This window comes from Nomia melanderi, chromosome 12 (genome assembly GCF_051020985.1).
Source record: "Nomia melanderi isolate GNS246 chromosome 12, iyNomMela1, whole genome shotgun sequence".
In the NCBI taxonomy this organism is placed as follows: Eukaryota; Metazoa; Arthropoda; class Insecta; order Hymenoptera; family Halictidae; genus Nomia; species Nomia melanderi.
The window spans coordinates 13146150-13172860 of NC_135010.1; the positions used below are offsets into that span (position 1 = coordinate 13146150).

Sequence of the window (26711 nt, forward strand, 5' to 3'; positions counted from 1 at the left end):
TCATCGCACAAAGGGATCAAACCCGACCGTCCTGGAACTGCAATTTCGCCGGTGTGCACACACACTTGCAGACGCTCGCAGCGGCCGGATACAATATGCGATCCGCAAATATCGTTATTAAAGTACACGGCCGGGACGATGAACGAAAGACGGATCCCCCGGGGAAAATGCACAGAGCGATGCAACGATGCTGAAAGTATTCGATACCGCGGACCCTGCAGCCAATAGATGCGCCGGCGATTCGAGAAACACCGGCCCGTCCCGCCCGAACGTTTGACGTGTAACTAAAATTCGTTCGGAGGCGAACCAATGATTCTGCAAGTTCGATCGGGAGGCCGGCGTTTCTTTTTTTAATCTGATACGGTTAATTGAAACGCGGAACGCCGGCCAGTTTCTGTGTACCGGCACCGCGCAATTTCATTTTCGTACGACCCGCCGGATGGGTTTTATGCGAAAGCTTTCTGGTAGCGCGTACCATCGGTCGGAGCAGAGATAAAAGTTAAGTAGAAACATAGCCCTCGATTTATGCCTAAGTTAGTTATTAACCCCTTGGCTGCTGTCGGCGACCGAGGGCGAAAAATATGATTTCACTGTTCACGCCCATAGGGGGTGAAATATTGACAATCGCAGCGAAGCTCGCGATCTAAGTGAATTCTGATTCAACAATTACATTCCGTTGGTTATATATTATATAACTATAATTACTTTCCATGGGTTTAACTTAGTTCAATTCAGTACTTTACAAATACGCGAAATTCTGCCGTAAGGGTTAACAATCAACCCTCGAAGAATATCTCTGCGATCCATTGTCAAGAACATCCACTTTAAATCTAAAACCCCCACCAAAGAATCCTCGCGATCTGATTATTTTAGATCGGTCTATTTCAAAGCAGAGTTCCGATAGTTTCAATACACTGTCACAGAAACGCAAAAGCCGTAGTCAAAGCCAAAGTCTTTCATCCCCATAGACACTTTCATCATGTCTTTATCTTATATAACGCAGATTCCCGAAGAATATCAAAAACCGCGACAACAAAACCGACACTCTCAACAAATTCGACTCGAGCAGCTCGAAAACCACCCGAGAAGTACAGTCGAAATTCCATCCGCGACTCGGAACGCCACATACTGTACACCGGTAACAGAATATTGCAGATCTATCAGCGCGTTCCATTTGTCAAGCCCTCGGATCCCTCCGTTTCCCCGGAACCAGCCTGTCCCGCTGCGACACGTTCACTTAACCGTGCCAGGGGCAACAGGGGCGCAACAGCGGCGGCGGCGGCGGCGGCGGCGGCGGCGGGAGGGGGCGTACGGTTGCACGGGAATTTTTCGTTGCCGATTTAACCCGTGCCCGCGTGCGTGCACGCCGGACCGTGAATTTCCACTCGGGCATTTTTTTTTCTCTGCGCGAACATTTTGAAAAGGCTTTTATGAGTGTCGGCTATTCGCGAGACTGACCGCAACCGCGGCTTCGTTCGGCCGAACATTCGGAAGCGGTCGTTTCAGCCCGCGCGCCGCGATACAACCGGCCGGCAGTCTTTGAAAAAGTTCGCCCATTGAAATCCGACCGAGGTCTGGGCGGGAGCTTTGAGCCCCCGCGCGCCTCTTTCCGCTCGGTCGCCCCTTCCCTCCCCGGCCGGCGAGCCCCAACCCTTTCGGCCTGCAGCGGAACAACGCGTCCGACTGCCGGCCGACGAAAGGGAAATTCACACTTTGAGACACCGGGTATCGGGGATTTTTTCAACCCCTTACCGCCCGCCAGCACGCGCGCGGTACTCTTCGAGGGGGTTGAATTCGATTTCACGCAGGGGATGCCGGATTGTCCGAATTGTTGATACCGTTTCGAGCACCGGGGCTCGGGATTCAATCGAAAATATGATACTCCGTTGCTTTCGGATAGTCTGGTTCACCGAAAACGGTACTCCGCTCCCGCCGGGTAATGAGAGAATCCGGCGCGAGCTTTTGATTTTGTTTCTATGTGCCCGCTTGTGTATTAATCTCCCGGAAGCCGGGCTCCCGCGCCGATTTCATTTGAAACTAGCGCTTTGTGTTAGGGAACGGTCGGATTTCGATGCTGGAAGTAGGCGAATTTTCCGTAGCCGTGAAAGGATCGGTAATACGGGAAATATACGCTTGATTACTCACGCTGGTCCGGATACGGGAGAACGTTCGATGTGTACAGTCAATGGGCTTACCTGGAACAAGAAGATAATTTCGGTTAAAACCCAAGGATTATGTTTCATTCGAAGAGGAACGAAGGTAATGCGATTCAAAATATGAGGATCGTTCGCAATTAGTAGCCATCGTTTCCAGCGGAACGACGAGTTCACGCGAGTCCCGAGAAAACGCAAGCCGGGTTTAATATCGCCGCCGGCGGGCGGGGAAGACACGAAGGGTAAAAATACAACGCGGCCGGTATCAGGCAGCCTCTGCCGGGCATAAATCGCGGCGGAGCGTGTAATAGGCACTCGTAGAAACGTGATATCGTGACTTACGTTTCGACCGCGAAACAAACCGCGCCAGATAATTAATTATCCCCGGCTCGGATAGATACGGCGCTGAAAAATCGTGCCCCGCCAGAAGAACGATTTACGCTCGGCCGTGTATCCCGTCGATCGATGCGGGAACTGTTCCCGAGAATCCTCGCGGCGTCTTCCGAAATCCATCATCCCTACGCCTGGAAACGTTTATACGCGGAACCGCTATAAATCGTTCTCCGCAAAAACACGGGGGCGAAGGGAGAGGGAGAGTAAAGAGGGAAATAGCTCGGATATTCGAGTCGTTCGTTCCGTTTCAACGAGAGGACTCGCCGCCGAGCAACAGCATCGGAATCGCGCGCCACGCCGGGGACGATCCGGCGACGGCCCTAAATTTTCAATTAATCCCCCGCGGAATATAAATGAAATTCCGCGGCGGTGCTCGGCCGCGAACGAAAAATAGCGTCGGCCGTTTCGCGACCCATTAAAGCGTTAATTTATTCGCGTCGGGGAACAAGTTAATCGATCGCTCGACGGGCCGTTTGCTCGCGATTTATTTATAACGAGGCGCTATTCTCCCACTTCCTCTCTCTCTCTCTCTCTTTCTCTCTGCTCCGGCAGCCACCCCTTTCCGCCCCCTCTGTCCGCGTCTCTTTCGCGACCCCTCCATTTCCCAGACAAACGAGGCGGCCTCGGGGGATACGATATTCAGCCGCGTCGACGGCGAGAGACGGTCCTTCATCCAGAAGCGAACGGAGGGGTGAAGAGAAGGGATGACGACAGGGGCGCAGAGGAGGGAGGAGGGTCGCGGTCGGTCCGCGATCGGCGGAAGCGCGCGGCGTGCTTGTAAATTAAGAGTCGGCCGCCGCTCAAAGACGCCGAGAGCGATCTTTATTCGATGACGTTGCAGGTAGACGGCCATATTGATCGATCCCCGGGTGCCCGGCCCTAGAACCGCCCCCGCTTATTTCCAGAGGCACCGTGGAACGGACCACCGGCGAGAAACTAATGGAGAACGGCCGACCGGCCGGGATCGCGATACGGTTCTCGTTCGGGTGAAACAGCGGTTAATGAAATCGAAGGTCTCCTTTCCCCGACCTTCCTGCCCCGGCTACCCCTTCGGCAGTTTCTCAGGGATAGAACAGCAGACGGAGGAGAAGGGAATGCGAAAGGAGGATCGAGATCGGATTTGGGCGGACGAGAAAATAAAGGGAACGAAGGAAAGAGGGAAGCGACCGGGTCTGATAAATAGATAAATAGGGTCCGGGAGACACTCGGAACCCACCCCCTTTGGCTCTCGCCCAATCGCCGTGCATTAACGTTCCTGGAATCGGGGGGATCGTTCCTCACCGTTCCTCCTTCCCCTTTTTCTGCTTTCCTTCCTTCCTTCCTTCCTTCCTTCCTTAGTTCCTTCCTTCTTTCCTTCCTCTCATACGAGAGACCTTCGACCCCGTCGAGATAATTCGACGGTTAATCGAGCGAAACGACCGTGCTCGCGGAATCGAGTCCACGAGAAACTCGCCGCGTTTTTCTCCCCTCTCTGCGGGATTCCTCGCTGAACCCCGGATAGCGCCGGTTAATATCTATCGGGTTAACGGTAGACTCCGATCTTAATGGATCGAAAGGATTCGAACTCTGTGTGTGTACGTGTGTGTGCAGGAAAATTCGCTTTACCGTTATTATCGCGCTGATCGTGAATCTTTGCTTGGGTAACCGGTCGCTTAATAGTGGCTTTAAACGCTGGTGAAAATTGAATTCGAGAGATAAGGTTGCGGGGGTAGAAACGGGGATGATTTTGGCCGAGAGTGGCCGTTTAAACCGCGTCGAAGCTTGAAGGAGGTTTTTAGTGTCGTGAACGAGGGAACGGTGGTGTTTTTAGATAGCTGAGGGAGGAAGTTCGAGGAGGTGCGCACAGGTAGCGCTGAACGGTGGCTCGGGATAATAGACCCGCAAGAATTAGCGAGCAAAGGGGCGGCGAGGAAGCGCGGCGCGGACCAAGTAAACGCGCGAGCCGGGAAGTTTCGGCGCGGCCGAAACTTCGGGGGACAAGCCTGCGGCTCCACCCCTTGGAAGTTCCGCGTCGAGCCGGAAGGGGTGCCAGAGCCTCCGCGCGAGCAGACAATAAGACAATGGGCTGCCGGGGACAAGTGTACAATGAGAGAGCCGCGATACAAGCCGCCTTTGACCAGAACATCGCGCGGGGGCGGCTACCTGCAGCCAGGGGATACAAATTTTCGCGTGGTTCGCCTCGCGGTGTATTACTCCAACGTGTTACGTAAGAAATTTAAGTAATGACACTAGATTCTCATTGGAACGCGTCGTTTCTGGGACAAACTAGTCTAGGGACTAAGATTTGGAAATGAGAGCTAGAACTTTCGTTTCGTTGAGTCCTTAATTATCAGAACAGTTTAGGAAGTCATTACTCTGTTCTCTGGTATGCAAATACAGTGCAAGATAGAATATAAAAGTGTAATAATGATAAAAGTTTGGGTTAGAAAGCATTGAAACATGGAGGATCATCTTCCAAATCTCATCGTTCCAGGTACTTTAAGTTTTTCTAAGCTTCCATTGCGAAGGAAAATCACTTTTCCCACTAACAGCAAGCAACGACTACCAGTTTCACGGCAGAATTCCCCTGCAGATCATTTGGTAGTCGCTGCAATTACGGTTTCCCCGTGACAGACTGACCCCGCGTGCAACGATCAGATTTGGGCTTTTCGCGGGCGTGCCGCCATCATTTTCCCGGAGGCCAGGCTCGCGTGACGCTCACAATTATCGGGAGACCGGCCGGCAGGCGAAACGGGGCTGAAGCTCGAGAGAGGAGCGGGACGGGGAGAACAAGAGGAAGAGACGGACAGAGGGTAGGTCGGCCAGCAGCGAACTGGAACGGCCAAGTTGGAGGATCGTGATTCAGAAATTTCGACGCGACGCCTGAAACGGATGCAATAATTACGCCGTGTCCGGAGCCAAGAGCCCTGGGCTAGACGCTCGAATCTCCAATTATACGGTGACGGGAGATCGGCCGGAACCCGGGCCCTCTCACCTCGAAATTTCTGCGGCGCGAAGACGTTAACAACACCGGTTGATTCTCCGCAGTTCGTTCAGAAAGCCGAAAACCTTCGAACGACGGACATCAACACTAGTTGATTCTCCGCGGTTCGCCTCGGCAATCGGAAAACTTGGAGAAACTTTAAATACCTTGAATCGAGAAGCAGAGTTCCTCGCGCGTGAAAGATTAAGCTAATTCCCCGTAGCTAGAAGAATCGATATTCGATCAGTTTCGCATCAGACCTCGTCGAATGAAGTTTCAAAATCGGATGACGGGATCCGTCCGGCGTCGAGGAAGACAAGGTAATCCATCTTGCGAGGAATCTTCGACTCGTTAACTCCGTCGATCGACGGATCGGCGAAAGGCAGAGCGAGACGAAGGCGAGCGGCGACTGAAAAATTAGAGAAACGTCCGGCGGCCGACGCTTCAAACCGCCGGCGTCGGTCGACAATAACTCAAACCCACCCCCGGCCGATCGCGCGCGCCTCCGGCGACATAATTCATCCCTATTTATAATTCAACGGCCGGCTTTTCATTGCTCCGGCGCGTTTCTGCGCGTGCATTAGAACGCGGCTTGTTCTCGCTCGCGCCGACGCTATTCGCTTGTTCCTAGGGATTCAGCGCGCCGCTTCTCAAGAACACCGCGGACTCCATTACGCGAGCGTAATTCGCTTGATCCGTCGATTGAAAAAGTACCGAGGCTGGGAGTAAATATCGATCGACAGGATTCTCGATTTATTCGATTCGAACTCGACACTTCCAGCTCGGCGCACCCTTCCCCGGAAGGCTATTAATAATAATCGAGAATATAAGTGAAGCACCGGTCTTAACTGCGCAAACTTCCCAGCGTGCGCAGTCTATTTCGCCGAGACACAAGCGAGCCTCCGTATCAAGGAACCAATGATCAAATGCCACGGTGTACTTGTTTGTTAAGAAGTTCCGCGTTTGAGCGTAGACGACACGACCGAGGGACCAACCGTGGATCGTCGAACTTTGGATTCTCCTCGCGTCCCGACGATCCCCAGAGTCGATTCCTCCCACTCCGTCGACCGTGATCGTCACTTAGCAGTAATTGCGACGAAGACTTCCGACGCGTCGGAGATCGAGAGCGTCGACGGATTGTCATTAAAACGCCGCGCGAGGATGAAGCTCGGCCTGTCGTATCGCTCGGCTCAGGATTCCCCGATATTCAAGGGATGAAACGGCTGGAAAAGGTCGGAGAGGGATGGAAAACGGTTTCCTCCGATCGCGTGCGTCCCGGCCAGTCCACGCATTTCGACCCTAAGTTCCTCGCAAGGCTAACGTACCCCCTGTCGATTCTCGTTCCCGGTACATCCCCTTTGGGAAAAGCGGTCGCCTTAATTCCTGGTGCAATCTCGTTAAGAACCGGCCAGAAATTTCGCTTTTCCGTGTTACGAATTAATGAGGCCGGTCCCTGGGGCAGGGGGGACGGCGAGTCGCTGCGGTCCAGGGTCGTTCTCGATTCCTGTTCGGATGTCCTTATCGAGTGACCCTCTTCGGGACGATTCCGTTAATGAAACCGGCGATCGGAGATTGCGCGAGTATCGAAAGAAACTGCGGAGGGACGCGTTCGTCGTTGTTTCTGTCCGTCGCTAACGAGCACGGTTTAAATACAGCTCCCTGCACTCGATTGAGCGTCCTGTCCCGTCGGCCCTTAACGCGACGCCGTTGTAATTCTCGCTGCGACGAGGCCCTGTCCGATCGAGTGGACGCCAGGATGTAACGACAATGTTAATTATAGCGGCAAATTAACGCGACAGGCGTCCGACGCCGCGATAAACGGGGACGCCTCGGCTAAATCAAAGGAAACGCTGGAAGCTAAACGATGGCGAATGAAAATTCCATTACGCGATATTTTGTTAATTTCCGTGCGATATTACGTTGAAGAAGTCTCTCGAAATATAATACCTTTGGCACGAGTTGAACAATTTCACTCGCCGTTAAATGATTCTCTACAGCTGACGAGTAACCGTCGAGATCCATTACCGTGTACTAGAGAAGATTTAATAGCAGTAATTTAGATTAGTTTACTTCTTAAAGGCGACAAGAAATTCTAGAGAGAGCGACGCCGGGAAATTCGATTTCTATCGAGATTCTGCATAATTGACCGGAATTTTCAGGCCTGCCGGACACGGGGGTCGCCGCGTCGCCGCGGAGCGGACGAGGGCCGATTGAATTAACGTCGCGAAATTCCGTTTGCGCGAATTAGACAATAACATTTTACTTGGGGCGGCTCCAATTATCGCCGGCCCCCTCTGCTTGCTCAGCGTTTCGCATAATTTCGAATTCCCCCTGCCGAAGTTTAAGCGAATTACGGGAGTTCCCGACGCGGACCGTTTTGTTTCCCGGATCCGCGGCGGATTACGAGTAAATGACGGGCTCCCGCGGTCCGCGCGGCGCCTCCTTTTTCTTCGCGGAACAATAACGCAATATTCCGGCGGAATTCGCGCGCGCGGCGCGATGTTGATTTATCGTCGCGACAGGATTAAACTCGATGAAACCCGGCGGTGCGCTCGGTGAATTTCGGACGAAACCGGAAATTGGACCGTTACCGAAGTTACGGGTACCAGCGTCGAGTCACCTGCGTAACAGAGAAATTAATGCTTCGATCATTTTCGCGAAGTATTTCTGTTCCGGGCGGCTAAGGCGAGCTTGAGGCTTCGGGTAGAGTAACCGAGCGGAATTCCGAGAGAATAAAATCGCGTTCGATCCGGATGAATAAGTGATCGCTTTAATTTACCCGTGATAAATGGCGCAACTTGCCGTGAATAACGAATAATTCTTATCCGAATGAATTACGCGGATAACAATAATTTATTCGGCTAATTATCCCGGATTAATATTCATCCGGGTGCACCCGAACAATGCCGGGCTCCGGCCGCGCCGAATGAATGCAAGTTTGATAAAAGAAACGAGGAACGAAGATGAATGAACGCATGATCCCCGATTTAAGCGAAATTGATTTTCAGAAATAATACACCACCATTTTTTTTAGCGCCGAACAGAATTCACGGTTCCCGGCGGCTTCGGGCCGGGGATCTTTCATAGAGGAACCACCTTCGGCCAAATGTCGCCCGATTTAAGCGGGACAAAAGGTAGGAGCAGGGCTGTCTACGGGGGGAAGACGGTTCCTGGACAATGATAGGGAAAAGGGGGTCATAGTGTAATCGGAGCTGCTCGAGAACAGAAACGAGGAGGAAACGCTGTTGTCTGAGACTCGTGGACCGGCGCCGCGGAATGATTTCAACGGGAAAGCAACAGCGACCGCGTTAAACGATTCCTCAGCCTTTGCCTTATCGCGTGGGACTCGCGGCGAAGATTCCGAATAAAATCTAATATACACGAATCATTGGATTCGAGTTCAAATTGAAAATAACTCGTCTGATATCAATCGTTACTTTCCTTCCTAAATTAAATATCCCTTAGGTTAAGTGCAAACAAAAATTTAGAAAATTAATATTTTAGCTTCTATAATTATACAATAATTATACAATTATATATAATAATTATACAATTATATATAATAATTATGCAATATATTCTGAGGCTAGAAAAATAATGTCTGACCCTGAAGAAATACTTTGATTCTATAATAACTAAAAGGAATGCTATTCGATTAAAATTCACTGGAATTAACCAGAAGGAATCACAGGCGAAGAAGTAAACGAAGAAACATCGCGATCCATCGTAATTCGTCGCGCGATTGTATCAGATCCGTCGTCGGTAGGACATAAATGGAAGATCAAATCAAAGAAATCGAACGGCGCGGAATGAATCGAAGCGGCCGAAGTTCACGGGAGCTGCTGATGGGGGCCGGGAAAGCCTGGGAAGTGTTAAAAACGTTCCAGGATCGTGTTCCTCTTCCATCGAAGATTGATTCGAGTTTCCCGCCGTCGAAGTGTCGGGCGGAATGCCTGAATGTCGATTGGGAAAATTGAATCATGCGCGCGCGCAACGGGGTTCGCCGTCCTTCCGGGCAATTTGCAACTTTATACCCGGGATCCGCGAGCTACGGAGTCGTAAATACAAATGGAAAGGAAATAGGAACTCCTGTTGGCTGACGTCGAGTTTTCCCGCGCGTTCCCTTTTTTACGCGTGTACAACGGAGTCAACCCCTTTCCTTCGAATTCCCGCCCCCGCCCCCCCCCCCCCCCGTCCGTCGAGGATTTACGCGGTCGCTGTACAGTCCGCGGCAGAAATCGATTCGCCGACACTCGGTCTCGCGTATAGGAGGACCTTGTTACACAGTTGTTCCACAGTTCTATCAACCCTTCATTAAAGTAAGCGAAATGCGACGATGTAACCTTGTATAATTAACGAGGTTTACAAACTCGCGACAACGGTTCTATCAAAGCTGGCGCCGCGTTCGCGTAGAAGCTTGCGGAAATGGTTACGTCGCGAATGTAAGTCAATCCAGGTTTCTATATAAATTCCGAATCGACTGCCGGCAAGTGTGTAGCAAAGACGATTCAATTTCCTCGTGTTCCTGTAATATTTAAGAACAATGGACTGTGCTCGCGGTATTCTTGGGTCTATTAAACGCAAATTAACTGAATGAGTCGATTCGTAGTGATATTCGCAAAGTTGTTACAGGTATTTTATGATACTTGAAAATGTCTACCTTTAGAGAATAATATTTCTCGAAGCAACATAGGTAACAAATGTCACAGAAGTGAGCTAGTATGATACTGAACGCGTTAATTGTAAATATTACAAGTGAAAGTAATTTTCTATTCTATACGTCGACACTGCTTCGTTAAGGGTTGAAACTGTTAAAAATATATAAAGTTTCCTTTAGAGAATGGTATTTCTCGAAGCAACATAGATAATGGAAAGAAATATCACAGAAGTGAGCTAATATGATACTTAACGTGTTAATTGTAAATATTGCAAGTGATGAGTTAAGGGTTCAAATTGTTAAAATTATACAAAGTTTCATTTCCAGTAGTTCAAGCATACGATAGAAAATGTTACCTCATACAAAATCACCTCGAATTTCAGAGATCCTCGCGAAAGAACAGGAAGTCAGACATTCGTTTTGAAGGGGCCTGTACACAGTACACAGGGATCGATTGATTCCTAGCAGTGCCGCTGATCGGTTCGACGTACATACATACGTTCCTCCGACGAAACGATGGCCATTCCGAGCGGCGCTCGAGTTTACTTTCCGTTTAGCGAGCATGAAACGAACATTACAAAATGAATGGACCGCGGCTGCGCAATCCGGGCACGCACGCCCCTGCGTGACCGTGTAATGAAAAACAAACATTCGGCTACGGTAAATAGAGCCGCGTTATAGGGGCGAATGTGCGCCGCGCAATAATCCCGGCCGCTATCAGCTGAAAGGCTAACATAGTGCCGACGATTACGCGATGGAACGTGGCCGCGCTAAGAAATTCCCGGTACGCCAGCCGCCGCGTATTCCAGGCGAAAGGGAAAAACGCCCGTGACGGGAAACATTGTAACGCCGAAAACCACCGGTCACGCGGAACTTCGGTTGTTTAACGTCGCGTTCCTCTAATAAAACGCGAGGCAAATATTTACGCCGGAAACTACGTAGTCCGAGATACGGCGGGATGTAAATGAAACGGACGCGGGCACGATGCAACGCGCAAAGTAGAAAAATCAAAAGGAAAATCCGAACGAATCGGCGAACGAACGAGCGGAACGGGGGAATAAGCGTTCATAAGCGAGCGCCGTTATAAAACCTAATCCCGGCCGCGTAACCCGGCGTTAACCCGACCCAATATCGCGTTGATTAAACGGCGGCCTACTTTAATCTGCGAAAGGCAAGCGAAAAAGAGGAAGAGGAATCGATCGGTTCCCGCGTGCCGAACAAAAATCCCTGCCTGTCGAGACGGGAATTCGGAAACGGGCAGGAAAAAAAGGAATCGAAGCTGTTATCGTCGCTCGCTCGCTCGCCCGCTCGGCCGCGGATGAGAGGGCGCCGGTGAAAATCGACGGAACGAAGCGGAACACGGCCGTTCCAGCGTTCGCGCGGGCGTTTCCGCGCGCTATAATTTCCGCGCGGGCCGGCCCCCGAATTCGAAATAACAATTCGAACCGTCGCGGACGATAACGAAAACGCGCGCGGGCCGCGTTCCGGGAACGGTCGATATTCAATTATCGCACGGTTTTCGAGCGGTCCGCGAGTAACCTCCAGCCCCCCCGCCCGCCCCGCTCGTGTGCATTACATAAATTCCGAGCACCGACGCCGCTGCTCCTTTCCCTCCGTCGCCCCGCGAAACACGAAAACGACGGCCGCCGACCACCCATTGGCCCGCAATATGCAGAAATAATTCTCCGGCCCTCGCCGGGGAGACCGCCGCGGCGACCGCGACACTCCGGGGAATTAAAAAGCTTTCGCAAGTCCCGGAAACGGGAATTTTTTATTAATGGAAAACTTTCAGCCGGCCGCGGACCGTATTACGCGCGGAGAAATTGCGGTCGCCGCGTGTACTTTAACCGGGAACGGCGGATTGTTCCGCGCCGGTCGACTCCCGGCGATACGGCTCTCCGCCGCCGGTTTCGCCGTTAATCGAGTCGGATCGCTTCGTTCGAGCGCACGGTTTTCGGCGGTTCGCGCCGGCGGAGAGGGGGAGCTTGAAATGTTTAAATACTTTCGAATTACGGTGAATGGCGTCCTCTAACGAGGGCAATCTCGCAAGTTCGCGGGGAATAAAAAGGGTTCGACCCTTAATGGAGTTTGTAGATTAACGCGTCCGGAGTTCCCAGCGTTTTACGTAACGTAATCTTTTGCGATAAAGATGAATGGCGTTAGCAGTAATCACCGGTTTCGCGTGAAACTTCTTTCGTTATCTGGTTTCCGTTACCGAATAATTCTGCTTCGAGCGATTCGAGAGGTAAGGTACATACTTGGCATGAAACATTTCCACGAGGTATAAAAGACTCCAAGACCGGCGTCCACTCGACGAATCGATCGTCGACGCGCGATGATCACGCATGATCCCCCTGTTATTATTGTTGCAAGCTCCCGGCGGCATCGATCGGCAATTCCCAGGCCCCGCGGAAAAGGGATAAAGGTTTCCTAGACGCGCTCGACGGGCGGAGAGCGCATTATGCTGCGCGATCTATATCCGGCCGCGGCCGGTCGGTTTGCACGCGCGCGTGCACGGGTACACAGAGGCCGCCGGCCCCCGTACAAATAGCGGCCGTTTGACGTGAAGGTTCGAGAGCGGCCGGGGGCAACAGCCACGACACCGGGGCGGAATAATGCAGGCCCGTCAGTGTTTGCGTCGGGGGAAACGCCGATGCGTTCGCTCGCGGACCGTTCGTTCGTTGAACGAGGCCGCTCCGAACGACTGTGAATCTGCGGGCAACGGCAGTTGGTTCCAGGAGAGCGGCGAGCCGGAGAGGCCGGGCGACGCGCGGGGCCGGCTGGAACAGAGGGATCCAAGGAAACGGGGGCGAAAAGGGAGCGAGCACCGACAACGGGAGGAAGGGAGGAAAAACGAAAGAGTAAATAAAGCGGAAAGGAAAACGAAGAGCCCGGCCGGAGCAGAAACAATGGCGAACGGGACGCGACCCGGGGCGGAAGGGAGACGGAGCAGGTGACAAATGGTGGGACGGGGAGGGTGGGAAAAAAGGGCAGGTCGAACAAATAGCGCGAAAGGAAATTAACGGAGAACCATCTCCGGGACCGTATTTCGCAGTCAGACGTACGGCCTCTGACCGATCCACCCTTTACCGGCGCGGGGCTGCGGAACACTCGTCCACCGGCGCGAAACGCGCGAGCGTGTTTGCCGAAGAACGAACACGATGATCAATCGATGGAAGAACCGGGCGGCTCGCTCCAGTCACGGTTAACTTCGGGATCGGGGAAATTAGAACTTCATAGGAGTACATCCGGTGGAAGTTCCCGTGGTACTCGGTTACGGCGAAACTCGAGACTTAGGGGAGGCTGGAGTTGTAAGAGTTTGCCTCCCTCGGAACGTGTTAACTCACTCTCCGGAGGCTTCATTGCTCGACGGTAATTCGTATACTGCAGTTGGCTGGGAGATTTCTGAATGAACGAACGCGCGGTGTCTTGCCTCGAGTGCCGGCGGAGTGGAACGCGTTAGCCGGCGCTCGTCGCGGGGCTGCGGCGATGCATGTTTCAACGTTGCTCCGCGCCGTTGCGTTTCTGCGGAATCGACGTGCCGGTAGCGTAAGACGTTGACGAATGTTATGACGCGCCTTATGTGGATTATAGGAATTCGTTATTCGTCTATTGATAGAGCGTGTTATTAGAACGAGTGACAGAGGGAGCAATTGGAGTTGACCTGCACTCGATGGTCCGTCGGTTGTCGCCCTTTTTCTTGACCTCCGACGCGAACCTCCAGCTAATGGCGAACGATGGGACGTAAATATCCGACGGCGGAGTGTACAATACATCTCGCGAGCGCGGTTGGCCATCGCTCCTGGTTGATCGAACCAGATGCGCCCGCGGTATTGTGCGCTGCTAATTGACGGATGGGTCGCACCAATCAGTTCCACCGCCAATTATTGTAAGTGGGCAGGCGGCTTTGGCGCGCCGCGACCCGCGGACGGCCGTGATAACGCGAGTCGCGCGGTCACGCTCTTCGTTTACGGGCTAATGAACGGCCCCGCTCGCGTAGGGTCGAGAGTTTTAACGTTGCCGTGTTACGCAGCTCGATAGAATATCTGCCGGAATCCGCGGTCGATTGAATCGGCGCGCGATTCCACCGCACTTGGTTTCGTCGGCTACCGCTGCGATAGAGGACGTCTACATCAGTTTTCGGAAGAAACGAACGTCTCGCGCGATGGGGATGTTCGAAGACCTGTTATTGATGTTCGAGGAATTACTCGTCCTGATGACTCGAGATTAACTCTTTGACTACCGTTGCGTCTACTCGCACTGTTACCGTAGCCGCTTAAAGGCGCTTACCGATATTACTCGGAAAGTTTCGCCGTTCTCGGCGCACGTCGCGAATTCCTAGCGTATGCGGCTGCGTCTCAAAGTCTGCCGCAGCCAAAGGGTTAATCTGGGATATTGACCCGGCGACCAGAGCACGAATCATTTGTGTGAAATCGGTGAATCGTTAAATTAAGGGATATTAAACTCTTCGCGTCTCGGATCTTCCTTTACCCCGGAACCTCCAGCGCCGATTTTCACCCGGGAAGTGCTGTCCTCGTGCTTATTACATCCACTAATTCCCATCTCCGGTCTCCAGGATCCTCGAACTCGCGCTCGCGAGAAACACCGTCCCCATTTCACCCGAAACGAAGACCATTAGCGGGCCATCGTTTCCGGGGTCGTCGTTTCCGAGCACCGCGCAGCCAAGGAGTCGCCTTTCAAAAAACATCTTATCAGTGGCCCGTGACGCTCATCCGGCCCGGAGGATCCTCCAAGTGGAAGGCCTTTGCCAGGGGAGAAAATTTGATCGATGGCCACCACTTTTCCTTCCTTCGCCACTTTCCCCGCTGTCCTCCCCTCATTTTTTCCTTCCCCCGCCGTTCAGCCCCGAAACACGAGGAGACAAGCGACGGAGACGGCGAGCCGCGAGAAACGCGTTGTTCCGAGTTCGTCGAGATTCCGCGTTGGCCTGTCCGATGATCTTTGATCGCGGGGCAGGATGGGCGCCCGCGAACCCGGCGCGGAAACTGCGGCGGCATGAATTATAGAGTCGCCGGCGGAAAAGTTTTCCCCGGGAAGCACTCGAGCGGCCGGGCTCGAGTTGCAACAGTGATAGATGGAAGGATGATGAAGAACGAGCGAGAACCGCCGCGGACGTATTTATACCGCGACCGCCGCAGACTCGGGAATTTGCTTCGCCATCAAACTTTCGGAAGAACCGCATCCGGCTAATTTCAAGTCACGAATGATGTTACACCGTTTGTTTCGGCTTGCCGGGAGTAATTCAATTATCGGGATGGAATGAAATTTCGGGTACGCGCGCGGAGACGCGTTGCGCGGGCAGCAACTTCCCGGTGTTCCGATCCGCTGGTTGCGAATAATTGATCGCGCTGTAGGACACGTACGGTAACGGAAAACCGTTCGGACGAGCAAGGAGAAGAATCCCCAATTTCGTCGGTAATTTTACGAGCAACCGCCGGCTGTTCTTTTGGGGCGACACGCAGCGCGGCCACGTTAGCTGCGTTTACGATCATCGTAACGGCGCCGTTAAAGTGTCGACCCGCCGGTGTATTCGGGCGCCGATCATTACTCGAATAGCCGGTCAACAGCATAATGCTGTCGCTCGGCTCGGAACGACATCGCATTAACCCAGTTCAAATTGATCTCACGTGGCCGGGGTTATTAGGTAATTTAAGGCGAGGTAATGGGGGGACGCGGCGAGCGTCCCGGCGCAGGTATCCAACCTCGATCCAAGATCAGCGCAGAGTCACGATCGGTATCGCCTCTCCCGTGGAACTCGACATTTTTCCGCTCCTCGAGCCTAACCGGACGATCGTTCGGAAAGAATTTCAGCCGTTCCGAATCCGCTTTTACAGCGGTCGTTTCTTTTTTCGCTCGTGGCCGGTGCTCGTATTAATTCTGGAACAATACTTCCAGCCTGTTTCACCAGCGGACAGATACTGTATTCTTTTTGTTCCTTCACCCCCCTTTTTCGGCGAGCGCGCGACGGCGATTCGGCACACACCGCGCGTGCATCACGCGGTTCGCGCGGATGCTTGCCAAAAAGCCCTCGGCGTCCCCTTTTTCTCGTTATCTGGCCCGCTAGATCCAGAGTGTTCCGCGAAAATGGCATTCCGGCCACTCGACCGTGTCCCCGCGCCCTCTTTCACGGCCGGCCGGCCGCATTAATTTTTATTACGAGCCTTTTTTCATTCGCAACGGGTCCACTCCGCCGCGCGCCGTGCGCCGGACAACAATAATTACTCCCCGGCGCAATTATAATGATATCTAATGAAACGGCGCCGACGTACTTTGGCGCGCGAGCGAGCGACGCGACGCCGTCGGTCCACCGGTTTTTTTATGGCGACGCGCTTTTAGCGCGCGCGACGGATCCTTCGAGGGTGAACGCCCTCCGAGCGATTTGTCTGCTCGGAAGGGTTGCAATCGAAGCTCCCTCGCGTTCCGTCGATGGAAGTTGAAAGGCGTTCGATTTAACCCTTAACGGACCGGGAGTATTTCAAGTTCACCTGAACGGGGACCGTGACATGGATAACGAGAAAGAAATTCACAGGGGTGACGTGATACTTAACGTGGTAATTGTATTACAATAACAGTGATAAAAAGAGTAAAATGATTTCCAGCGAGTGGTGTCATTGATTAAATTATGCTTCGTTCTCCAACTTTTTACCAGCTTTAACCAGTTAACTGTGTTCGACGAGTGTACACGTCATCGTAAAGCTTGACATGATACTAATTCTTTCAGCGATGAATTCTTTATTTTTTCACATAAATTTTCATTAAATCTTTCATTAAAATATACTCCATTTTATTTATTTTATTGCTCGCAGAACGAGAGGTTTTTCCAACTAGATTCCACAGTTAACTGGTTAGATAAACTATTATATCCTGGGAAAGCTTTCCGTGTTTCGCAAAAATATTCACACCGGAGTAAGACAAGAAGACAGGACTTTACGAATTCACGAGGTAAAGAACATCGCTGTCGATATTTTCTGCGATAGTTTAAGCCGGAGCGTTTACCAAAGGAAACAACAAGAATAGAACCTTCACTCCGACGGACAACGTGACGGGGAATCGGATTGAACGGACGGAACAACGGCCGGGAGGCGGTTAGACGAAGCTAGTGCGAAGGGGATTGGTGGCCGCGCAACAAAATCTCAATCCCGCTAATCGAAGTATCGAATCAAGGGGAAGATTCCCGGTAGTCGGCGGGGCGGGGGGCGAAAGTAGAAAGTGTTAAGTGTCGGAGCGGGCGGAGGGGGGCGGGGGGCAAAGGTAACCGGCTGGTATCTTGGACGGATATCGGCTGCCGGTGGATATCAAGCTGCCGGTGATTTAGCGGGGAAAGAAAGGTGGAACGAGGACGGAGAGAAAGAAGGCGGGAATAAAAGCAAAATGAAGAGAATTGAAATAGCTGGTTTCGGACTGAGAGATGGGGCGGCGTCGAGGTGGCGATTGAGCGAACCGGAAGAGACAGCGGGGGGAGGACGGGACGGAGGAAAAGCCACGATTAAAGAGACCACGATTTCGGAAAGACCTTCGAACGCGGCCGCGCCGTCTTACTTTCCATTAACCGGCGGCCTTCGGGATACCTCACCCCGGCGTATTCATCCTGGCCACCGATCAAGGGGGACGATTTGTCTCCGGGAAAGAGTTTATAAAGCCGCGCGCCGGGGAAAAGGAATTAAAGGGTTGTTTGCAGGACGACCCGACGCCTCGGGAATTCCGTAAGTTACCTCTGCGAAACGAGTTTCCACGGGGAACGAGAGATTCGAATTGAAGGTGGCTTCCGGATCGATGATCGAGAGACATGTTTCAATCTTTGTCTTGCGAACGGGGGTTGAAAGTTTGTTGGAAAACGCTTTTCTTGGATGTTCAACGTCGTTATTATACTGAGGAAGAGAGTTCCTTGTTTCTGGTCCAGTTGGGTTTCGTAATTGTTAGTTATACGATCGCTATTTCGCGAGAGGATCAAGCTATCTGATTCGACGGCTACCTGAATCACGGGGGAGCGAGCTTATCGCGGGGAGAACAATCCGCGAACAGCGATATGTTCGCAAACGACGGACAACTTCGGCTCCGGCGAGCTTCTAGTCATGTGTTAACAGATAACAGTCTTAACGGCGGTGTTTAGGGGCCGATCCACCGATCAGCCGATGATCGCGTCCGCCGTCCCCGCGTTATCTGCGATCTTAACCGTCCCCGGGACGCGACGATATTCCAGCCGCGCGGTGAATCTTTTATCTCGGCGGAAGAATGCTTCTCGGTGATATTTCCCGGCGGGGCGAGCGTGTCCGGGAGTATTGCTCTTATCAGCGCTTAATGCGGGCCTCCTTAAGCCGGGAGCGACTCCTTTTCAGAGCGCGCCGGGGCCGGATTTATCGCGGGGAATCGCGAGATTTATCAGGCAATTGTCGGGAACCCTCGGACCACGTGAGAATCACGTGATACGGCGAGGGCGGCCGTGTATTCCTCGCGGACCGCCCATCGAGCGGCGTGACTCTCGTTCGTTGTACCCCGACTGCGTGAAATCAGGAGTTAACACTGATACCGGGGAAAAATAAATGTTCACTACGCCCGGGAACATCGCTAAGGTCCAGTTACGCGGACGCAGCGAGAAACGGACGCGATTTTACGATCGTTCTGTCGCCGTGTCATTCGGAAAATTGAAACGGACGATCGTTAAAGGTTATCGTTGAAAGTCCGCTGATTACAATGGTAACTCGTCGCACAATGTAACGCGTTTCACTCCTACCGGCGAATATTGGCTCGAGGAATATTTCTCCAGTCGAACATTAATGAACTTCGTTTCCATTCAACTGTTCGCGGTCCAATGGAACGAAACCAATCCCGGGATCAGTTTCCCCGAGTGAAAGAGAAGCCAACGGCGGACAAGAGGATCGAATGAAACGCTGCGAGGGCCGGCGCGCGTTTCACCCGGACATCGATACAGCCCGGGAAGAATCTAATGAACTCGGATGACGCAAGTCGCCGGTGGAAGTCGGTCTGGTTTCGCGGCCACCCTTCCGCGAAGTTAGACACATGTAATTTCACTTTGCCCGCGCGCTGGAAGACATTATTAAGACAACATTCTCTCAAATATTGCGCCCGGGCGGGGACTTTCCGACGGCGTCGCGACGCGAGATATTACTTGCACGGCGAAACTCGTCTCGGTCGGGAAGCTAAACACGGTTCGAGCGGAAGGGAGCAGGCGACTCCGCGCGGCTGCTTCAAAAACGACGAACCACCCTTCCGGAAGTCTAAACTCGTTCAATATCCCAAATAACATCTTCGTATCGCGTTACAAGCTTCCGTACGTTAATAACGAGGCGTACAGGTTGAAACAAAATTTCAACGTCTATCTCCTCCCAGTCGGCAGCGCCTGCAACGCTTCAGATAAAAAGCTATCGCCTCGAATTTCGCGGAGCCGGAGGAACTCGCCGAGCACGCCCCCCGAAATTCCATACTTCTGCGCCGACAGCGTTTCGAAGCTGCGTTCCGTCGGCCGGTAATTACTAATTTCTAAGCATCGTCTCGGGAAGAAACGAGTCCCGTCACGTCCGCCGGTAAATAGCAACCCCGGAGCTAAACCTTAAGAGACCCCGCAGCCATTACAAGACAGCCATTCGTGGAATCCGAATCCTCGGCTGCCTTTATGGGGGTCGGGCCGCAGCCGAGCTTCGGCCACGTGTGTCAGGATCGAAGGCTATTACCGTGACCCCGGCAAAAACCGTAGCCGGCGCCTCGTGCGGCCAGCCAGAGGATCCCGAGCCGAAGGAGGCGGAGGAAACGGAAAAAGTCCATCAACCGGGTTTCCATCCTTCACCGGGGTCCATCGTTCAAACAGTTGTCTCGCTGTCCGATGGCTGCCGGGAAATAGTTTTTGCGATTGTTCCAGGTTATTCCCCCGAGCGACGCGTCGCGTGACGTCGTCTCCCGGCGAGGATGGTTATTAAAGATACCGGCGGAATACCTCGGCCCGTAGCAATTCATAACCGGCAACGCGCGAGTAAAGACTATGCGCGTCGGAATTCCGCGAGAGAAGGTTAAGGCGATGACGGGGCCATACGCGGCCCGTTTTATGGCCGTTAATTCCGATCCGCCGTGAACGGGGCGCGTCGCGTGACGCGAAAAACGGGGGGGCTGTCGTGCGCGCTTCGAGCACGCGGAATTCGGCGCCCGCCCGCGCCGTACGTCCTCGTTTCCGTCCGTTTCTTAGAGCCTCGCGAGGGAAAGTGACGAAACAGGGGCTGCAGAAGGATTCCACCGCGACGCGGTAAATTCTCATTTGCTTAAGAGACGCCGCGCGCTGCGCTCTGTCTCTTTTCCTCTCTCTTCCGCGCGGGGCGTAACGAAATTTACTTATTTCCCACTCGAAACGTAGCTAAAAGAATTACGCCCGCTATGAATCTTCATTCCCCGGGCGCAGTCCGACCCTCGTGCGTACCCTCTTCACACTCGGAGAAAAATGGCAGTGATTTATTTGGACCGGTCCTGGAGGATCGCCCGTTAGAGGATTGCTGACGAGAGGAAGATAAAGGGGATGCTGGGATGTTAACATAGTCGCCCTGCGGGTTCCATGCGGTTCGGTAACCGAAGAATTTACCGTATAATCGTCGGTGAACTTGAACCTTGTACTAATCGATTCCCATTCGTTTATTTCGATCTTCTCGCACTTCTGTTCCAGATGGAATAAAATCGTCCCACTTATATATCGGTTCACGTCGTTACTCTTCGGACCCCCCACTTCCGGCCGCAAAACAGCTTCGAGCAGCGCAATCAAAATTTAATGCCGCACGTTCTCGCCACAAATCACGGACCTCGTTACCCCGAAACAAGATAACCCGCGAGATCGTGGCTCAAAAGTCTCGCGGAGGCAAACACGTCTACCCTAACGATACGTCGAACGCTCCCGCCACCCCCCGCGAGGAGCGGACGCCGGGTGCGCGCGGAAAAACGAAGTCGATCCAACGACTCCGAAAGTTTAATGTTTGAAGTCGTTTCCACGAGGCTCCTCCGGATTTCTCGCGAGCCCGTAGAGCGGAAAGACGTCGACGTCGTCGTCGGCCGGCCGTCGGGGGCGGCAGCGGCCGCGGGGTTAATTGGGGACCAGCCGAAGCTCGCAAACTCGGCGCCGAAGTCGAGTCAGGAATTACTATCGGCGAACTTTCCCTGCCCCTGCCGCGGTGCCGCGCGTATCGCCCCACCCTTTTTTCCACCCCCGTTTCCCTCTTATTCGTCTCCGTTTCGCGCGCCGCCGGGAAGAAAGTCGAAAGGGGGCGCGGGCGAGGAGGTAATAATTTTGGACGGCAAATCAGAGCCGGCTGCTCGACGGCTGATTCGAACCGGGGGGGATCCACGATTGGAATAATAAGCTGTATAATTCACGATTCGTTAGAGCCGCGCTGGCGGCCGTTCGGCCGAATTACACCGGTTTCCCCAGGCGTCTTCGAGCCGGTTGCGCGCGCCGCGTAACCCTCGGCCGCGCGGACCGAACATTTTTCACGGGGTATTTAGAGCGAAGTGGGTAGTTCTCGTCGAGAACCATCTCGAGCCGCTCCCCCGTACACATTCCACGGAATTCCGTAGTTCCGACTGTTGGCGAACTTCCCGCGGGATACGGGCGATTAAGCAATTATTATTCGAACCCGGCGTTAACGCCCGGAAAGCTCGAGCGCCGTTCGCTCGCGGAAGTTCCGCTCCGGGGGAAGTCCGATTACAAAATATCGCGGCCCATTCCGCGAGACGAGCGACGCTCGCAGCCGAGGATTATCGATATATCTCCCTTTAGCTGGCTCGGACCAAGAGCCGTATCGTTTGACGAGCGTACAGGTGATACCGGGAAACAGCTTTATCGTGTACCCCGGTGGAGATGGAGGATGACGGATCGCGGATAATGGATGAACGATAGAGATCGATTTTGCATCGGATCCTTGCGCGATCATTCCCGTTCAGGGATCTGGTTGGATCAATCTTTTCGTTCCTTCCGCGAGTTTTCGTACGGCTTAGTAGTTTAGGGGATTAGGACTGTCGAGAGTTATTCACTCGAAAATGCATCCTCGATTACAAGCGTCACGAATATTACTAAGGTCGAAGCGCTTCCAACCGAGAATTCTACACAAATCCGACTGACCGAAACGCGCGAGGCTCCGTCGCAGCTCGGAATAACCCAGAAGCTTCATTAAACGTCCACAACAAAATCTCGGTGGCCGCGATCTAATTAAGAAACCCCTCGACGACAATGAACCGGCGACATCCCGGCGTCCAGGCCCAACTGCCGCCATTAAAAATCCCGATAACCCTCCGTCAAGCGTCGCAACATCAGCTACACCCGCGAAGCTGTTTCAAGAACAGCCATTAACCAGAAAACTCCGCGGATCCGGGCGTGGGGCTCGTTCAATACGCCGGCCGCGCTCGCCGAGCAGCTTCCGGGGTCATTTTCCCGGATGATGACGCCGGGTCAGGCAGCGCCGTAAATAATTAAGGAGGGACATTATCGCGGGGCACACTGGAAAGCGAGATTGTCGGGGCTGGCCGTGAATTTATCACGTCCCTCCACGCGGCGTGCCCGGGATCCTCTTCCCGCCTCGACCCACCCGCCCCCGTCCAGCCGCCCTCTGTTTCTGCCGGTCGTCGACGGAGCCACGGATCCAGCCATATTTTACGGGACCGGCCGGAATCTTTTGTCTTCATAATATTTATCCCACCGCGGACGCCGAGAGTAATGGAGCGCGGTCCCTCGAGGAGCGGCCGAACACCGCGGCCCGTGCTATCCCAGCTTGAAACGGACCCTCCGACCCTGCGGAGCTTAAGGCGAAGGTGGGAGGGCAGCCGGAGGGCAATAAATTCGACTGTAACCGGGAGGATTGTCCGGTCCACGCGAATACGGAACACCCGTGGCAAGCGGCGCGTCCGGGCGCCGGGGAAAAACGAGGAAGAAAAGGGACAGAGGGTGGGAGGGGTGAACGCCGCCTTAATGTCGATAAACGGCCATACGTCTCTGTTCCGGGGCCGGGCGGCCGCTCGATTCGATTTATCCCCGGCGCTCTATGAAACTGTTGTGCCACGTCGAGCGCAATTTACAAGAGCCACTCTGCCGCCCGCCCTCGACGCCCCCGCCCGTTCGGGCTCGTTCACGGGTAACGGGAAAATGGGACGGAGTTTAGGAATATTGCGGTCGGAATTGTTCGGGGAACGACCGCGTGGTCTCGGTGTTCCGAGCGACGAGGGGCTGCAAGGAATTGATAATGCAAGGGTGAGCCGATAATTAGCTGTGACGGGGTGCGAGTAGTTGTTCTGGATACTTCGGAGTTGTCCGATGGCCTGGTAGTTGGTTTAGGGTGGTAGCTTAGCGTATCGTACATGCTACTGTGTTAACGCGTTGCCTTGTGGCTTCTTTCGAGAGGATTCTACGCGGAGATATACCGTGCTGAATAATTCGGGAAGGGGTTCCGTCGATTTTATCAATTTACAGCACGCGTTCGGGTGATGATAAATTTGTTCCGATCCGCGGAACAGAAAGGCCGAATGCGAGGGGTGGGAGGTTGAAGCGCGTCGACACGAGAGGACGAGACAAATGAAAGGGCAGCGTCCGGGGGTGAAAGGAAAACTGCAGAGCTGTCTTTTCCCGCAGCGATTACGAGCGGGCGGACCCGTCCGCGACGGTCGTATGGAAAAATGTTAAAAGCGCCGCGTCGTTTCCGGCCATTTAGCCTGCCATCGATTGCCCGCGACGGTAAGGGCGGCTCCGACCGCCCGAGGAGATACCATCCGTTCCGAAAATGATTTTAGAGCTCGCCCCTTCCCATTCTTCGGTTCGTACGTGATCCCCGTGCGAAAAGAGCCGATACGCCGGTCCGACTGAAGGTGAGATGATAAAAGCGTAGGGGTTGCGGCACACGGACAGCGGAACCGTAACGAAATGTATTGGGATTCCTGGACAGCAGTCAACTCGCGTTGCAGCCGGCGATATGGAATCGATGGCGACGCAGCGAAATCTCTCTGCGAGGATCCTCTAAATACCGGGGGATGCTGAAGAAGCTGAGGAGTCCTGATCAGTGGACTGATCCTTCTGTTTCATTCTTTATCGAATTAAGTTCCACGATTCTTTAATTCCAGAGAATAAAGACAATACCTTCATTTCGAGGACTCAACTTCACAAAATCACCTACACTAACTCAACGAAACGCACAAACCGTGCCTTTCGAGGCATTCCCCAGAATTCCACGGACCTCGACCGCCGATTTCTTCGGCGCAGTATAAGTGACGCCGCGTCGAAGGAGCGCGGACCGCGACAGGAAATGCACTTTTCTTCCGTGACCTCAGAAATATCGTGGTCTGGCGTGCTCGCGCGGAGTAGGGTTCGTGGCACGGTGAAAAAGCTCGGGGAACGTCTGTGCCGCGAGGGTGAGGCCGTGAGAGCCGGTTAAAAATAGCCACCCCTTCGACGCCGGCTTAGCTCTCCGGTCGGTCGTCCAAACAAATTGGCGTAGGTTGGTAAGTAAAACAACCCTCGAAACTCGCGCCGCCTCGTGTACCATGGTCCAAGGGTGGCTGGAGCGCGGCCGCAGCATAAATTCCCCGTGGACCTCTCCGGGCGCGCCGTGGCAAAGAAAAGACGGTGGCGCACGATCGAGAGGTCACCCGGATAACCGCCGTTCGCGGTCAGGCACACGACGCTTCGGCAAAAGGAGGAAAAAACGGGCGGAGGGGGCGGACCGTGGCCGACCGAGCGGAACTTAATCAGGGATACAAGGAGAACCGTATGCGGCCGGCAAAGAGACGTGGACGCCGAAGCGGGACGTAAATTACTGCGAGAACCACGGCTTACCGATCCCCTTCGGGAATTCCGCCGGAAATTCGAGGAATTCTGACGAGCGTTCGCCCCACGGAAACGGTCCGCGAAGAATCCTCAAGTTCCGCGCGCCTTGAACTCGGCCAGTCATTCGCGGAGTTCCCGGTAATGTTTTCCATCTTGTCTGAACTACCCCCGATTTACGCCCCTCGCGTATCGCACTCCGGAAACATTTGACGTACGCCCTCGGCCGAGTTCCTATCCGTTTCCGCGATTTTCAGGCGTCGTAAGCGGAGATGATCCTGCCCGTGCGAAGTTACTCGCCGGATAGAGTGTCCCGCGCCGTGTTTACGCGCTTGAATCTCGAAAGTATCGGGCGGACGGTATCCGGCGCAATCCCGAGTGTCCGTCTAGCCCGGGGGAAGATGGCGCGGAGCCGGCCAGACGCAGCCCGGAATAGAAAACTGAAATTTTTATGCCTGTCCAGCGCATGGCCGCTCCGCGAGGGGACGAGGCGCGCGGGGCGCATAAAGCGGAAGGTTTTAGGTGATGTAAGGATAAGGATAAAAGCGATTTAGACGGCACGTCGAATTACAAACGACAGGTAGCAGGGTGTATCGTTTCCTCGGGGGCTGCACAGGGACCGCGCGAACAAACACATGCGCGCGCGCGAGCGTTCCCGTGCCTGCGAACAAATATTTGCGGTCCTTGTATATCACGACGGACGACGGGAACGCGTGTCCCTCGCCACTTCACCGGCTCCCATTTTGCCCGACGTAACAAAGGCCCCTCGAGTGTCAAACGACCCTTATTTCGTCCATCGTGTGCTACCTAACGCGCCGTCCACCGGACCGCGTCCCCTCCGCGACGAAATAATCCGCGTTTCCAACGGACCCTGACGTATTTATTACGTTCGACAGCACGAGGTCTCGCCTGAATTGCTGATGCCGTTGGTTCTGTCGCCGCTGAGATGGAATAATAGAACTTTCCCGCTTTATCAAAATCACCCTGTGGAATAAGCGCCTGTAACCCTTTGCAAACGACCGTCGACAGTTCGGCGAGAGGATATTTTCGTATTTCGAAGACTAAGTTGTAGACAAATGATTTGGTCGCTCGAACAGCAAGAGATCATCGCTAAGTTTCCTTTCTATATTGATTAAGCATTTGATATACAATTCAGCTTTATCTGCCGAAGGTCTTGTATATTTCAAAGAATCTTCGTCCGCAAGGGTTCACGCTGGAACTACCGAGTAGATGAAGTTTTCATTATTCATCATCCACCCGTTACCGAAACTATGTCATTTCCCAGAGAATCAAGCTTCCCAGTGACTAAAATAAGAAATCCAGACTAGCTTGTGCTGAAATATCTGATAATCTCAAGAACTAACAACGCGATCGAGGAAAGCGATCCCTAAATGAATTAAAGAGCAACGAGATTAGCATCCCGAGATCCTATTAAAATTCCCAATGACGTCTCCCAAAACTTGAATCCCCCGTCGAACAGCTGTCTCCGGGACACGAGTGGCAGGCAGGAAGCAAAATATCAGGACAGCGCGTCGGATCAGGATGCAAGCCGGCTCTGTTATCAGTGTCTCGGTTCCAGTCCCTTGTTCCGTGAAAGGCGAAGGACGAAAGGACCGCCGGTTCTCCGCGACGTGTCACGTCCGGATGACAAATCCCTCTTACGGCTGCAGCGCCGAATGCTCCACCCCTGCCAATCTTTCCCTCCCAGCGGGGTGGTCTTATTCCTCCGTT

The 26711-nt window shown here is 53.4% G+C and overlaps 1 protein-coding gene and 1 long non-coding RNA gene across 5 annotated transcripts in view; both read right to left on the reverse strand.

Annotated features, from left to right (window-relative positions):
* The window catches only part of Syn1 (Syntrophin-like 1), a 412539-nt gene that overhangs the window by 301618 nt on the left and 84210 nt on the right, over positions 1-26711 (reverse strand). The gene's annotated exons all lie outside the window — the stretch shown is intronic.
* The window catches only part of LOC143175135 (uncharacterized), a 72709-nt gene that overhangs the window by 29630 nt on the left and 16368 nt on the right, over positions 1-26711 (reverse strand). For both annotated transcript variants that reach the window (XR_012999803.1, XR_012999802.1), the window contains exon 2: positions 2146-2195. This is a non-coding gene — a long non-coding RNA (uncharacterized LOC143175135). The remainder of the gene's footprint in view (positions 1-2145; positions 2196-26711) is intronic.